Source organism: Dipodomys merriami, unplaced genomic scaffold (assembly GCF_024711535.1).
Source record: "Dipodomys merriami isolate MVZ:Mamm:240054 unplaced genomic scaffold, mDipMer1.0.p SCAF_4, whole genome shotgun sequence".
Classification (NCBI taxonomy): Eukaryota; Metazoa; Chordata; class Mammalia; order Rodentia; family Heteromyidae; genus Dipodomys; species Dipodomys merriami.
Window position 1 is genome coordinate 85,120,876 of NW_027205603.1, and position 16,956 is coordinate 85,137,831.

Below are 16,956 nucleotides of genomic sequence, written 5' to 3' on the forward strand. Positions count from 1 at the left end.
AATCAAATACAGTGAAAATAGGAGTTATGCCATGGGGGAAGAACATACAAAAAAAAAATCACATTGTACAAGTAGTTTTATCTTTCTTCCTGTTGTTTTTAATGTATTTAAAATGTACCATATATTCTTAAAATGTATGATTTTCCCCTGTGTGTTTTAATTCACATTTATAAGTGTTATTTATACAACGTGACATGCAGTAAATCCATGCTTCAATAAAATTTTCACATGTTGTATATCCTCATATAAACATGAACCAGAGTAGATACAGAACAGTTAGCATACCCCCAGAGACCTCCTTCATAGCCATTCTCAAACATCACAGACCTCAACCATTATGGATCAGCTTTGAATTTCATTTCTTGCTAGGATTTTGCAATATAATTTTATGTCTATGACACTCAGAAATGCTGTTTTATATTATAGTAGCTTCATTCTCATTTCAATTTCAATTTTATGTGTATCTCTCTGTGTGTGTGTGTGTGTGTGTGTGTGTGTGTGTGTGTGTGTGTGTGATGTTCATTTATTCTGTTCCTAGGAAAAAATGACTTGCTTCTATTTTGGAACTATTATGAAGGAAGCAATAAATAAGAATTCATTTAGTAGAAATAAATGTGCATTTTAGAGGAGAAACATGAAAGAAAGATAGCTAGATACACAGATAGATGGAAGATGATAGAGAATTATGAAAGATGAGCAAGAGAGAATCTCACAACAGAGAATACAGACAGACATATATCACCAAGGAGTTAACTTGATGGGCTATAGCCTAATGTCTAACATTAGTAGATACGGTCAACACAGTTTACAAAGTGGTTTCGCAAATTTGTAATCTCATTGTCAATACATGACATTCTTATTGCTTTACAACCTAAATTGTACTTACTATTATCCATATAATTTTAAACATTCCAGAAGAAGTTAGGAAATTATTTTGAATAATAACTATGTAGTGTAACTGACACATTTCTTTTAATTTGTACAAAATACTTTAAGGATTTGATAGGCTCCACCATTATTTGCTCTCTCTCCCTGCCCCCTCTCTTTTAACATAGGGATATTTCAAGGAAATTTCAGGAAAATTTGTCAAAGACCATATCAGACATAAAGATTAAAAATAGTCACTAGTAAGCATAAGTAATGTTCAAGTGGAAAGGTACTAAGAAGAATGAAAACAATTATTAACTCTTCTATGACACTGTTCATTGAGCACTGTGTTATCCAGTTTCAATGAGTTTGTGTATTTTCTGTGATGGCTTTTGCTGTAAAGCTCTAAACTTTATTCCGTAGTGGTCTGATGGGATATGGGGAGTAAATTCAATTTTCTTGAATTTGCTAAGATTTTCTTTGTGACTAAGGGTATGGCCTACTTTGGAGAATGTTCCATGGACTGCCAGAAAGAATGTATATCACAGAACTGGCTGGGTGGAATGTTCTGTAGATGCCTGTTATCAATTATTTAACTCTTGAGATTTTTCTGCTGAGCGTTTGCCTGGATAGATTTATCCATGGGTGGCAATGGTGTGTTGAAGTCACCAATGATCAGTGAGGTTGGATCTATGTGTGTTCTGGTCAATTAGTGTTTGAGGAAATTGAGAACTCCAGCATTTGGAGCATAGATGTTAAGAATCCTTATATATGTTCTCCTGATAGAGACTTACCTCTATTAATAAGAAATATGAATATGCCCTTCTTTGTCTCTTCTGATCAATTTTAATTTGAAATGTTTTGTCTGATTATACTACTACTCTGGCCTGTTTATGAGGCTGTTTGCTTGGAACATTTCATTCTAACCCTTTACCTTGAGAAGGTATTCGTTTTTCTCAGCTAAAAAGGCAGCCTACAGAATAGAAGATTTTTGCCAGCTATACATCAGACAATGGTCTGGAATATACAGAGAACTAAAAACTTTAAGCCCTCAAAGAATAAAAAAATAATGAGTTAAATAGAGACCTCTCAGAAGTAAAAATAGCCAACAGACACATGAACAAATACTCAGCATTTCTGGCCAGGAAGGAAATGAAAATCAAAACAACATTGAGATTCTGCCTCGCTCCAGTTAGAAGACAAAAACTAAACAAACAATAACTGATGCTGGTGTGGATGTGGCCAACCCTAATACATTGTTTGTGGAATGTGAACTTTTTCAACCACTCTGGAAAGCAGTATGGAGGTACCTCCAAAAGCTGAACATAGAAAACAACTCCAATCTTGAATCAGGGTGAGAGTGTCTACCTAAATCTTATCCATGTATTATTTGACTACTAAGATTTACTAGCCTTCTAGATTTGAAGGATGCTATAAACACAGAAGGTAGCTTTCAGATAAGAAGAAAAATACAGGAAACAAGAAAAATAATGAAAAATCAAGAACTTTAATCCATTGTCAATTCCTGCTGTCTCAAGCTGGGTTGGATTTCTTCAAAGTGCCTGACCCAGCCAGAAACAGGGTTTGTCTTATAGAACAGGTTTATTTGAAGCTACAGGCTTCAGAAATAAACATGGGGCTCATAATAACTGTCACTTCATGAAATCAGAAAAAAACAACAACAAAGTGTTTCCTAATTTCAAATTTCTGTCTTCCAATCTAGTGGTATGTGGTTTGTGGAATGAAGACTAATGTCTTCTAAAGCTGTCCAGATGCTGACCTCTAGCACTTGTAGACATGTTAGGTTCTATGACAAAGGGAAATGAAATGCAGATAAAATTAAAGTTGCTAATCAGCTGACCTTGATATAGAAAGATTATCCTAGATAATACAAGTATGTCCAACATAATCACAACTACAATTAAAATGTACCTAAGAGATGGAGACAGGAAAGAGCAGAATGTGGTGATTGTAGAAGACAGGCAACTGGGGGATATGACACTGCTGACGTTAGCCCAGTGAGATGAATTCTTCTGACCTGCAGAGCTAGAGGATAATGCGGTGTGTTGTTTTAACCCTCTAAGTGTTGTGTTTTGTTAAAGCTTCCACAGGAAACAGACACTGACAGACCAAAGGCCAAAGCAAGATGCCAATCATTTACCAGACCCTAAGCTAGTCCACCTGGGCATTATTCATTGATTTGGAAAACATATTAAAGCTTGGCCAGTAGTTTTTCTAATTAGCATCCAACTCATAAACTACCTTGTTTATTACTATTAATACAAAGCTACTTTAAATGCAAAAAATGCCTTTCAGTATCATCTCCCATTTGTAAATATTAATTCTGCTGGTTCACAAACATAGATAAATTTGTGAAACATAATTAGTAATAACAGAAAAAGGGATTACTTGCTGGCACTTGCAGTTTTTCAAGTCCAGCACTAAATATTTTATAGGCATTATTTTGTCTTCAAAATAATTCTAGGAGCTACACACTATTTTTTTTTATTATGTAGGGAAAGATTTTGTCATATATATAAGCCATGACAGAATTGAGAAATGGAATACAACTATGTCTAACTCCTAAGTCTGCATTCACTTACAAGTCTTACCTATTTTTTTAATTAAAATTTTTTTTGTGAAAATACCGTACATAGGGGTTACAATTACATGGGCAAGGTAATGAGAACATTTCTTTAAAAAATTTTTTTTTATTGTGAGAATACCGTACAGAGGAGTTACAATTACATGGGCAAGATAACGAGTACATTTCTTTATTTTATTTTATTTTATTTTATTTTATTTTATTTGTGAACATACTGTACAGAGGGGTTACAATTACATGGGCAGGATAATGTGTACATTTCTTACCAAGCATGGCAGCCTCCTCCTTTTGTTTACCCTTCACATCCCTTCCCAGCCTCCCCCCTCCCCCCCAATCCCAATCCTTCTCCTTCCCCCCCATTCCGCCCCCCCCCCGCACCGACGTTGTAAAGCTCGTTTTGGACATGACAACTTGTACTTCTCATTGTTGCAACAGGTCTACCTGTATCCTTAAACAACTGGTTTTTCCCCATCTCCTCCTCAAGTTATACTGACATCAAATATAGTGAAAGCAGGGGTTATACTGTGGGGGAGGGACATACAAAGCAACAAAGAGATAATCTTATAAATGCGTTAGAAACACATGCATGAAAGAAAAAAATACATTAAAATACATATCTAAGGGTTCATTTTCCTGACATCACATTATCTGACCTTTTCCGCTTGACTCATGCATATACTAGATATTGCAAATAAGGGAAACCATGGGACCTATGTTTCTTTGGGCCTGGCTTACTTCACTTAATATAATTTTTTCCAAGTTTTTCCATTTCCTAACAAATGGGGCAATGTCATTCTTTCTGATGGAGGCATAGAATTCCATTGTGTATATATACCACATTTTCTTGATCCATTCATCTACTGAGGGGCATCTGGGTTGGTTCCATATCTTAGCTATGGTAAATAATGCTGCAATAAACATTGTTGTGCTGGTAGCTTTAGTGTGGACTTGTTTGTAAACATTTGGGTAAATGCCCAAAAGTGGGATTGATGGGTCATAGGGGAGCTCTATGTGAAGTATTTTGAGGAACCTCCATACTGCTTTCCAAAGTGGTTGAACAAGTTTACATTCCCACCAACAATGAAGTAAGGTTCCTTTCTGTCCACATCCCCTCCAGCATCTGTTGTTGTTAGAGTTCTTGATTTTTGCCGTTCTAACTGGAGTGAGGTGATATCTCAATGTTGTTTTGATTTGCATTTCTTTTATGGCTAGGGATGTTGAACATTTCTTCATGTGTCTATTGGCCATCCTTCTTTCTTCTTCAGAGAAGCTTCTCTTTAAGTCTTTCGCCCACTTATTTATTGGGCAGTTGTTTCTTTGAGGATTTGTTGTTGGGGGGTTTAATTTTTTTGAGTTCCAAGTATATTTTAGATATGAGACCCTTGTCCGTTGTATGGCTAGTAAAGATCTTCTCCCAATCCGTGGGCTTTCTATTGATCTTGCTAGCTATGTCATTTGCCCTGCAGAAGCTCTGCAACTTTATGCAATCCCATTTGTCCAACCATTCTTTGATTTGTTGTGTTTCCGGGTCTCTATTCAGAAAATTTCGGCCTGAGCCAAGGAGACCTAGGGTTTCTCCTATTCCATCCTGTAATGTTTTCAGAGTGTCTGTTTTGACTTCAAGGTCTTTGATCCATTTGGAGTTGATTCTGGTGCAGGGTGATATATAAGGATCTAGCTTTAGTTTTCTACATGTAGTTAACCAATTTTGCCAGCACCATTTACTGAAGAGGCTGTCTTTGTTCCATTCTATTGTTTTAGCTCCCTTATCGAAGATTAGATGGCTATAGGTCTGTAGGTTCATTTCTGGGTTTTCAATTCATTGGTCCTGAGGTCTGTTCTTATGCCAATACCAAGCTGTTTTGATTACTATGGCTTTATAGTAGAGTTTGAAATTTGGTATTGATATTCCTCCAGCAGTGTTCTTTCCGTTGAGGAGCGTTTTGGCTATTCGGGGTCTTTTATTGTTCCATATGAATTTTTGGATTGCCTCTTCTATTTCCTTGAAGAATGAGGTTGGAATTTTGATAGGTATTGCGTTGAATTTGTAGATAGCCTTGGGAATTATTGCCATTTTCACGATGTTAATCTTGCCAATCCAGGAGCAAGGGAGGCTTTGCCATTTTTTAAGTTCTGTGTTGATTTCCTTTTTCAAGATTTTAAAGTTTTCATCATAGAGGTCCTTCACTTCTTTAGTTAAGTTAATTCCTAGGTATTTTATTTTTTGTGGGGCTATTACAAATGGAGTTGCTTTCCTAATTTCAGCCACACTTTTCTCATTGTTGGCATACAGAAAAGCCATTGATTTTTGGGGGTTAATTTTATACCCTGCTACTTTGCCAAAGTTTTGAATCAGCTTGAGTAATTTGGGAGTGGAGTCTATGGGATTCTTTAAATACAAGATCATGTCATCTGCAAAGAGGGAGAGTTTTATTTCTTCTTTCCCTATTTGGATCCCCTTTATGTCTGCATCTTGTCTTATTGCTGTAGCTAGGCATCCTAATACTAGATTGAAGAGAAGTGGAGAGAGTGGGCATCCGTGTCTTGTTCCTGAGTTAAGAGGAAATGGCTTTAGTTTTTCACCATTGAGTATAATGCTGGCTGTAGGTTTGTCATATACAGCCTTTATTGTATTGAGGAATGTTCCATGGATTCCTAATTTTTCCAAAACCTTCATCATGAAGGGGTGTTGGATCTTGTCGAATGCTTTTTCTGCATCTATTGAGATAACCATGTGGTTCTTATTCTTGCTCCTGTTGATGTGATGGATAATATTAATTGATTTGTGTATATTGAACCAGCTTTGCATCCCTGAAATGAATCCTGTTTGATCGAGGTGTATGATTTTTTGGATGAATTGTTGAAGTCAATTGGCCAAAATTTTGTGAGAAGTTTTGCATCAATGTTCATCAAAGAAATGGGTCTATAGTTCTCTTTCTTTGATGAGTCCCTGCCTGGTTTTGGGATGAAGGTTATGATGGCTTCATAGAATGTGTTGGGTAGTGAGCTTCCTCTTTCAATTTCATTGAAGAGATGGAGGAGTATTGGTGTGAGCTCTGCTTTGAAGGCCTTGTAAAATTCTGCTGTAAAACCATCTGGTCCTGGACTTTTCTTAGCTGGGAGGTCTCTTACTGCTGTTTCTATTTCAGTGCTTGATATGGGCCTGTTAAGATAGTTTAACTCATCTTGGTTTAATTTTGGCATGTCAATATTTGCTAGGAAGAGGTCCATTTCTGTCAAGTTCTCAAACTTATTAGCATAAAGTTTTGAGAAGTATTCCCTTATAATGTTCTGAATCTTGGTTGTTTCTGTGGTGATGTTTCCATTCTCATCTCTGAGTTTATTAATTTGGGTGTGTTCTCTTCTTTTTCTGATAAGGTTTGCTAAGGGTCTGTCAATTTTGTTAAGTTTTTCGAAGAACCAACTCTTTGTTTTGTTGATTCTTTCTAAAGTTTTTTTGGATTCTAATTCATTTAATTCTGATTTAATTTTGATTATTTCTTTCCGTCTACTGGATTGGGGTTTATCTTGCTGCTCTTTTTCAAGGAGGTTTAGATGTGTCATTAAATTGCTAGTTTCAGATCTCTACAATTTGTTGATGTAGGAGCTCAGAGCTATAAACTTGCCTCTGAGTACTGCCTTTGCTGTGCCCCAGAGGAGCTGGTAATTTGTGTGTTCATTTTTGTTGAATAGCATGAACATTTGAATTTCCTTTCTAATCTCTTCCATGACCCACTCTTGGTTCAGCAGTGTGTTGTTCAGCCTCCATGTGATACCGGATTTTCTTTGTTGGCTTTTGGTGTTGAGTTCTAATTTTATTCCCTTGTGGTCAGAGAGAATGCAAGGTACAACTTCAATGTTTCTGAGTTTAGACAAGTTTGCTTTGTGGCCTAAAATGTGGTCTATTTTAGAAAACGTTCCATGTGCTGCTGAGAAAAACGTGTATTCTGATGCTGCTGGGTGAAATGTTCGGTAGATGTCTGTTAAGTCTAGTTGATCTATGCAGTTGTTTAGATCTGCCATTTCTCTGTTGAGTTTTTGCCAAGTTGATCTATCTAGTGGGGAGTGTGGTGTGTTAAAATCCCCAACAATTAATGTCTTTGGATCTATATGGGATTTGAGGGAAAGTAGTGTTTCTTTGATAAATTTGGGTGCTCCATTGTTTGGCGAATAGATATTTAGAATTGTAATATCCTCCTGAAGGAGAGATCCTTTAATTAGTATGTAGCGACCTTCTTTATCTCTTCTCACGAATTTTAATTTGAAGTCTATTTTATCTGATATTAGGATTGCAACTCCCGCCTGTTTTTGGGGGCCGTTTGCTTGGTAGATTTTGTTCCAGCCTTTAACTTTGAAAATGTGTTTTTTTTACGGGCAAGATGTGACTCCTGCAGGCAGCAGATAGAAGGGTCTTGTTTTTTAATCCAACTAGACAGTCTATGTCGCTTAATTGGAGAGTTCAGTCCGTTAACATTAAGAGATAGGACTGAGAGGTATTTGGGAGTTCCTGCCATGTTATCCACCTTCTTGAGGACTGCAAAAACTGGGTTCTTCCTATGGTTCTTGGATTCTCAGTTTGGGTGCAGTTTCTTGGCCTTTGTTGAGGTCTTGTTGGTTTTCTATGTGTAGGACATCTTTAAGAATCTTTTGTAGGGCTGGTTTGGTGTAGATGTATTGTTTCAATTTTTCTTTGCTATGGAAGGTTTTTATTTGGCCTTCAGTTATGAAGGAGAGTTTAGCTGGGTACAGTATTCTTGGTTGATAGTTGTTTGTTTTTAGGGCATGGCATACATCATTCCAGGCTCTTCTTGCTTTGATTGTCTCTGCTGAGAAATCTGAGGTGATTCTAATTGGTTTCCCTTTACAGGTGATTACCCTTTTCTCCTTGACAGCTTTAAGGGTCTTTTCCTTGGTCTGAGTTGATTCTGTGTGGATGATAATGTGACGGTGGGATGTCCTATTCTGGTCTGGTCTATTTGGGGTTCTAAAAGCTTCTTGTATCTGAATAGGCCTATCTTTTTGTATGTTTGGGAAGTTCTCTGCTAGGATCCTGTTGAACAAATTTCCTAGACCATTAACTTCTGTTTCTAGGTGCTCCTCTACACCCATTATCCTTAGATTAGGCTTTCTGATGGTGTCTTCCAGGTGTTGGATAGATCTATCATATTTCTTGGACTTGTCTTGGATGGTTGTATGTTCTTTCTCTATAATATCTAGGCTGTCTTCAATCCCTGAGATTCGATCTTCTGCATGGTCTAACCTGCTGTCAAGACTCTCTACTTTGTTTTTTATCTCTTTTCCTTCTAGTTGGTCAGCTTTGATGGCTTCAAGTTCTTTGTTGAAGCTCTGTTTTAGGTCTTGTATGAATTTCTTTACTTCCTTAATTTTGTGTTCAGTGTTTGTTCTCAAATCACTTAGTTGATTGGTTATGGTTTCTTTGGACTCCCATTCCTTCTGTTGGGTTCCATTCAGCATTCCCTTTGTGGTCTCCCTAACTTCCTTCAGCTCTTTGTTACTGGATTCCATGAATGCCTTTAGTGATCTTTGTGTATTCTCTACCTGGTCTCTCAATTCCTGTATTACTCTTTGATTAGCTTCTTCCCCTTCATGGGATTCCTGTAGTTCTCTTTCCTCTCATTCGTGGGATTCCTGCAGTTCTCTTTGAGTGTTCTCAGCCTGCTCATGCCATTCCTCCCTTTCTCTTTGAGTATTCTCAAGTTGTTCACACAAATCCTGTATCAGTTTTTGAGTAGCTTCCTCGTGCTTATGATATTCCTGTATAAGCTTTTGGGATGCCTCCTCTCTCTCCCTTTCACGCTCATACAGAGTCCTTTGTAAGTTGTCAAACTTCTCATTTATCATGTTTGCCAGCAGTGTTTGTAGAGCTATTTGGGAACTCTCCTCTGGATTATTCATTATCTGTTCTGACCCCTGATTATCAAGATTGGGACTTGAGATATCCGCATTTGCCATTTTTCTAGTGTTTTTTCGGCTTACTCTGCCCATTTGAGATGAAAATAGCACCAGTTTTGTGCTAGAACACTATCTTAAGGCAACCATCAATCAAAGTTTGCATTTGTACAGTCAATAGTCTACAGATACAATCTAGTTCAACAGATACATCTATTCAACATCAAACAACTATATGTTAATGGGCTTCGAACCGCAGAGAAGAATTTGGAAAACCAGAAATTATTAGGGTTAGGGAGAGATGTGGGTAAAAAATAGGAATAGATTGGTGTGGGGAAGCACAGGGAGAGTTAACTATGTCCTAATCCCAATGCAGGAAATAGGTTCGGTAGGATGCATGTAGAGAGAGAGAGAAAAAGAAGAATGGGAAAGGGAAGTGAAGAGAGACCAGAAAAAAAATAGAAATGTAAAAATTAATATTATTATGGGGATTAAAAGACCATCTATTTAGAGAGAAATGTGAGTATATTAATAGAAGGGTAGGGACATAGAGGAGAAGTGAAAAACTTAAAAAAATGCTTCAAATATTATATAGGTATAAAGAGGTAGTACTGCTATTAAGGAATTTAAGTCTCAGAGGTTTTGAATTGAGTAATAAATTTGTGGATTAAGTGTGTACACAATGGGGGATAGGGTCTACTAGTTAACTACGGGTTTATCTGAGGATGTGCAGGACAAGAGTTAAGTCACATACAGAAGATCAAAAGAGAAGAAAAGGTGAAAAGGATTAGAAAGGGAGAAAAAAGATCAGAAGTTCAGTAGAGCCAGACAAAAAAACAAAAAGATAGTTAAGAAAGAATGAAAAAGAGAAAGAAGACAAGAAAAGAAAGGAAAACACACATTCATGTGTTCCTAAAATAAAAATTATAAGAGGAAAAAAAAGTTACTGGAAAACAATTATTTTTTCAAAAAAAGCAAAAATTAAAGATTAATAAAATTTTTAGAAAAGGAAAAATATATATATATATAAGGTACCAAAAAAAAGAAAAAAAGAAAAAAAAAAGAAAAGAAGAGGAAGAAAAAAAAAAGTTCTTTGATTTTTTTTTTTTTGATTTTTTTTGGGAGGGGTGGGAAGAATCCTGTATCTCCCTTTTGTCTGTAACCAGCCTCTTGTTGGAGTCTCTGGTCAGCTTGAGGTCCTGTGGCTTGATTGGTTTCTTAAGTCAGTTTGTTCGAACAGGCAGAAAAATGCTCTGCTTTACCCAAGATTTTGAGATCCCCCTCCCAGATTAGTTTACTGGGAGGGTGATCTGCTTTGAGAATCACAAAAGAGGGGGATGCAGTGGTGAGGCTAGGTTCTGGGTAGGGTTGAGGCCTTTCAACAATCAGTAGCTTTTTCCTGGGGCTAACACAGAGCCCAGCCTGGAGCCGTTCTCAGGGTTTCTGTTTTTCAATTGATTGTGGAGGCTGCTAGAGGGAGGGGCAGCCTCTAGCTCTGGTTACCCAGTGAGGAAAGCCAGTCCAATGGCTGGTGCCTGAGCTGGGTGACTTTTCCCTGGATGGAGCCGAGTCTGGCAGGTCACTTTGCCGTTAAGTTCTTGTGACCTGCTAAATGACTCGTTTTATTCCAAGGCCTGGGTTGGAGCTGGCAGCTCCTCCGAGCTTTGTCGGTATCCAAGATGGAGATCACCGGTGCTGGGGGGGGAGGGGTGGCCTTCCCTCCTCTGCTCCCTGAGAAGGAGTGAGGACGTCGGGCTTCTACTCATGTCGAGTCTTGGATCCTGGGTCGTCTCTGGTCTGCGAACTGCTCCTTGTCGGTTCTTGCTGGTGTTGAGTAGAATCCACTCGTCCGCTGCGTCTGGCTCCTTTGTCCCGGACTGTCTGTGTGAGCGCTCAGTTATGGCCCGGGCTGCGTTCTCCGCCGCGACCCTGCTGCCACCGCCGTGGCGGTGGCTGGCAGGCGCTCAGCTGTGTCTTTTTGCCTTGGCTTCCCCTGTCTTGTCTAACTCTCTGTCCTGTGACGGCACACTTGGTGTGATTCTCTGGCTTAGGACTGTTCACTGGAACTCTAAAACTGCTTTCTACACGAGAGCTTGTTCAGATTCCAGCTTCTCCTCCGCCATCTTCCCGGTACTCTCTCACGAGTACATTTCTTATCAAGCATTGTTGCCTCCTCTTTGTTTCCCCTTCCCATCCCTTCCCATAGTCCCTCCCTCCCCCCACCCGATCCTCCCCACCCCCCCACCACCAAAGTTGTAAAGTTCGTTTTTTACATAATGACTTGTACATCTCATTGTTGCAATGGGTCCACCTGTATCCCTATTTAAACAATTTGTTTTTTCCCTTCCCCCTCCACAAATTATACCAACATCAAATACAGTGAAAGCATGGGTTATACCATGGGGGAGGGACATACAAAGCAACATAGAAATCATCTTATAAATATGTTAGAAACAATTGCATGAAAGGAAAAAAAACCCAAAAAACATTTGAATACTTATCTTGGGGTTCATTCCCCTAACATCAACTTATCTAACCTTTTCTGCTTGACTCAGACATATACTTGTTATTGCAAATAAGGGAAACCATGGGACCTATGTTTCTTTGGGCCTGGCTTACTTCACTTAAAGAGTACATTTATTATCAAGCATTGTTGCCTCCTCTTTTGTTTCCCCTTCCCATCCCTTCCCATGTCCACCCCTCCCCCCTTCCCCCTCCCCCCTTTTCCCCCTCTGGCCAAAGTTGTAAAGTTCGTTTTTCCACATAAATTTAAAAAAAAAAAACAAATGTATATATTTTCAAATGTTTTAAACAGGAATGTATTGCATCTGAAGAATCTACTGTGGAGTCAGCTACATGTCTTTTGTTCATATTCACACTCAGGTAAATACAACTATTAAAATATCAGAATAAACAAAGTCCTGGCAGTTCACAGCTATAATCCTAACTACTGAAGAGGCTGAGATCTGAAGATTAAGGTTCAAAGCCAGCATGAGTCAAGTTCTAGAACACCAGCCATGAGTGAAAAAGCCATGAATTCAACCCCAGTGTGAGCACACATACACAAAATCTGAAGTTTATGAAAGAAAAGCATGTTACTTTCTTAGGCAAGAATAACTATAAAGTTTTCTTGAGAGATGCAACAGCGATATATACAAGACAATATGTTGGAAATGATTTGTACAACTTGGGGGTGGGGGTGGGGGGAGGGAAAGTAGGAGACACATGAGGGAAGGAGTTACAAGAGTGCCAAGAAATGTACTTGTTACCTTACTTATGGAACTGCAACCCCTCTGTACCTCTCCTTGACAACAAAAAAACTAAAATAAATTTTACTTCACAACGATTATCCCTAGTAAATATGACAATTTACTTTTGATTTTAGGTTTTTTAGAGTAAGATAATACTATGATTTTTCTTCACTGCTTTTTATAATTATTATCTTTAAATAGTGTACAAAGGAACTGCCATTTAACAAACCAGCTTATGAATAGAATATATCTTGATCAGAACTTTGCATATTAATGCTTTTCTATAAATTAAAATGCCAGTCAGAACTGAGTTTGAAACTGTATATGAAAAATGTTTTGTAAATTGCTTTATCCATGTTGATGATTTATTTTTAATAAAACACTAATGGCTTCAGCATACATTTCTGTGATGTGTAGAATCTTTCCAGATCTTCAACATATACCTTCCCATTCAACATAATCCTTAATGATGAGCTAGCCGACATTCTTTATAAATAATGGAAAGCTCCAATATAGTCCCCTTTGAAGAACTCTCACCAAAGGCATGTATACATCATTACCACATAGAACACAGGACAAAAAGATAAAGGGACGTGAATTCTTCCCCATGGAGCTCACTGTCTACTGGGAATACCTAGAGCATAGATAATTCCAATTAGATGGAGTCAATAATGGTGCTGTGACTTTTCCCAGTTAACTTAATATCCTGGAACCTAATTTCTTCTCTTGTGCCTCTTTATCTCTGTCTCTGTCATGTCTCTGGCTCTCGCAGGTTATCTCTGTCTCTCTTTATTTGTCTCTGCTCTTTCACTTCCTTTCTCTCCCTTTCCCCCCCTATTTCTCTCCCCCCCCCCCCGCTCTGTCAAGGCCTCCCTTGACTTTGGATCATCTTTCTCCTAGCTACTCAGGAGGCTCAGATCTGAGGATCACGGTTCAAAGCCAGTCCAAGCAGAAAATGTCTGTGAGACTCTTATCTCTAATAAACCTCTCAGAAAATGGGAAGTGGCACTGTGGCTCAAGTGGTATAGCGCTAAGCTTGAGCTGAAGAGCTGAGGGACAGCGCCCAGGCCCAGAGTTCAAGCCCCACAACTGACAAAAATAAAAATAAATAAACAATAAAGTAAAAATAAATAAAATAAAAAGAAGCATTTCTCTGTGTCTTCTCACAGTTTTATAGATTGAGGTTTACTCTGGGCAAGGATGGTTCTTTTCATCAGATATCCTCGAAGTCTATCATTTAAAGCAGCAAGTGTAATGAACTTGTGTTGAATCCAAATTCTCCAAATTTTATTGCCATTGTGATATTTATTAAAATGTAGGATTTTTCAATTTTAATTTTATGTTATTGTAAAGATGCTATACAGAGGGGTTACAGTTACATGAGTAAGGCAATGAGTGCAATAGTTGTTGATCATTGTCATCCCTTCCCTTGTTATTTTACTATCCCTTCCCTAAAAAAGGTTATTACATAACTATGGTTCTGCTTTCATGAACTGGATTAATACTGCCATTTTAGGAATCGATGACTTATTGTGGAAATGTGTTCCTGATAAAACAATTTCCACCATTTCTTCTGTCTCTGTCTCACTTTTTTCCCCTTTCACAGGCAGTGACACAACACACAGGCCTCACCACAGCCCTCACCACATTCTTCAGCTTCTGAACCACCAAAGCCCTGAGCCCAATTTCCCACTCGTTGGTATCCTGTTGAAACAGCAGAAAAAAAGAAGAGAAAGTCTTTCTGCAAGGCACTTACCAAGCATCAATCATTCTTGTAAATATTCTGTATGTTAACTTCCCATACCTCTACATGCACCTCCTCTTCACCTCCTCCTATACCTATGAGTCTCTTTTATTTTCATTCCATCATGATCTGATAAAATGCAAGACATTCTTGCATTTTCATGTTGTTGACATTCCTTATGGCTTAAAATATGATCTATTTTGGCATAGGCTGCTGAGAAGTACATGCCTTCTCTTGTAGTTGGATAGAATATTCTGTAGATATCCATTCTGTCCATTTGCTTTATGGCACCACATTATCTCTAAACTTCCCTTGTTTGTTTTTTCTCCATAGAGTAGTGTAAGAGTAATATACTGAAACCACCAACTATTACTGGATTTGGACCTACAGGTCAATTTATTTTCAGTTGTGTTTATTAAATTGAAGACACCAACATTTGGTGCATATATGCTTACAACTGTCATAATTTCTCCATGAATTCTTTCCCTTTGTTGGCATTTTTCTGACTGACTCAGTTTGAAGTCTATTTTGCTAGATCTATGGTAGCTACTCCAGCTTATTTGCAGTCTCTGCTTTCTTGGAATATAGTTTTGTATCCATTCATTTTCAATCTGTGTGTGTTTCTGCCAATGAGGTATGTTCTTGCAGATAACAAATGGCTGAATCTTGTTTTTAATGTAATTACCTCATGCAGGTACTTTAACTGGAAAGGTGAAGCCATTTATGTTTAGCATCATTATTGCTAGCTATGTGATCATTTCTGTAGTTTCATGGTTTTATTTTTTTGGTTTTGTTTTCTCCTGTTTGACTTGAATACTTTTTCATTCTTTCACAGATTTGTTCATCTTAGAGGTTTGCTGGTTTATTGAGCTGGTTATGTTTGATTCTTTCTTAATTGGCATTTGTTTTCCTTTTCTTCTAATGAAGTCTACTGTTTCTTGACCTCTTGTTATTGTTCATTTCTTTCTTCCTCTTTTGGGTGTAAGATTTCTTTACTCCCTGACATGCTACTTAAATGTTCATGAATTTATTTTATGCTTACCTTGAAGACTTTATTTCTCTTTCAACTTTAAAGGATAACTTTGCTGGATATAGCAGCTAGGTAAGCTGCTTTGTTTCCGGGCTTGGAATATATACTCACTTATTATCCTGGCTTTTAAGTTTTCTGCAGTGAAGCCTGATGTTATTTTGACATGTTTGTCATTTTAAGTACTTTTTTTTGTCATGTTCTTTCTTTTGTTTTTCCTTTATAATATAGATAATTGAACTTAGGGCCTTGCACAACACTCCAGTCTTTTTTTTTCTTTAGGTTTTTTTCAGATGTTTCCCGGGTTTACCTGGGCTGGTGTTAGATGACATTCTCTTACCTATACCTCTCACATAGATGGTATTAAAGGCATGCATTACTATTACTACAGTCTTCTTGTTTTCAATATGGACTCCCTCTATTGTTTTGCCTGAGCTGCCCTCAAACCAGGATCTCCTTAAGTAACTGAGATTACAGGCATGCATCACCATATGTATCCGGCACTTCTCCTCTTCAGCTTTCAGTATTCTCTCTTTGTTCTATGATTCTGGCCCTTTAAGTATCATAATTATATTATATTATTATATATAATATATATAATTATAATTATATTATATTATATTATATTATATATACTTGTACATATGTATTGGCATTTTAAGTATAATATGAAACAAAATTTTCTGATACTAAGCAAAAGGAAAGAAATATACATATCACCCCATTTGTAAAAATAGTTTTATTGTTAAAAGTTATAGAGTTCATAAGCAATGTAGATTAAGATAATGATGACTATCACTGTGAAGATTAAAAGGTATTTGTGACTTTAGCTAAGTATAACTATGCCACAGCATTGTGAATTTTATGTAGTCACATAATCTCAATAAAAATATTTAGAAACAATATTTTCTGTTCTAATCATGTCTATCAAGAATCCTAAATGACTCCTGTAATTATATATCCATGTCTTTTATTGAATTTGTTTGATCTACCCTTATTGTAAATCTCAATTTCCTCCTCTATATCAAAAGTCTTTAGACTCTTATCTCCCAGAGTTCTTAAAAATTGTGTTCATAAAATTTTTAATGCCATCTAAATGTAATAATTGCTCAGTTTTGTCTTCATCTTGGCCTTCTTTCTTTTGCTTGATCTAGTCTACTGATGCTATTACCCATTAAAGCTTTTTTGTATCAAGCTTTTCACTTCTATTGGCTTTATTTCAGAATCTCCACTTTTTTGTGAATTTTCACACCTCAGTCTTTTAACTTCTCATTTTAATTCATTACATATGTGTGTTTCTTGGAGGTAATTAATCATATCTTTTGAATTCTTTGACATTTCAATCATCTCGATATATTTGAACTCAGTTATTATACAGTTACAGCCTTCGAGGAGAGACTCTTGATGCCTTATTTTTCTGTATTTCCTGTACTTCAGCTTTGTACTTCACATATCTGTTGAAACAGGTATCTCTTGTAGTTTTATATAGGGGTCTTCTTAATGAGTAGCCTAATGGTGAGCTCTCAATCTTAACAACTTGGAGAGACATACG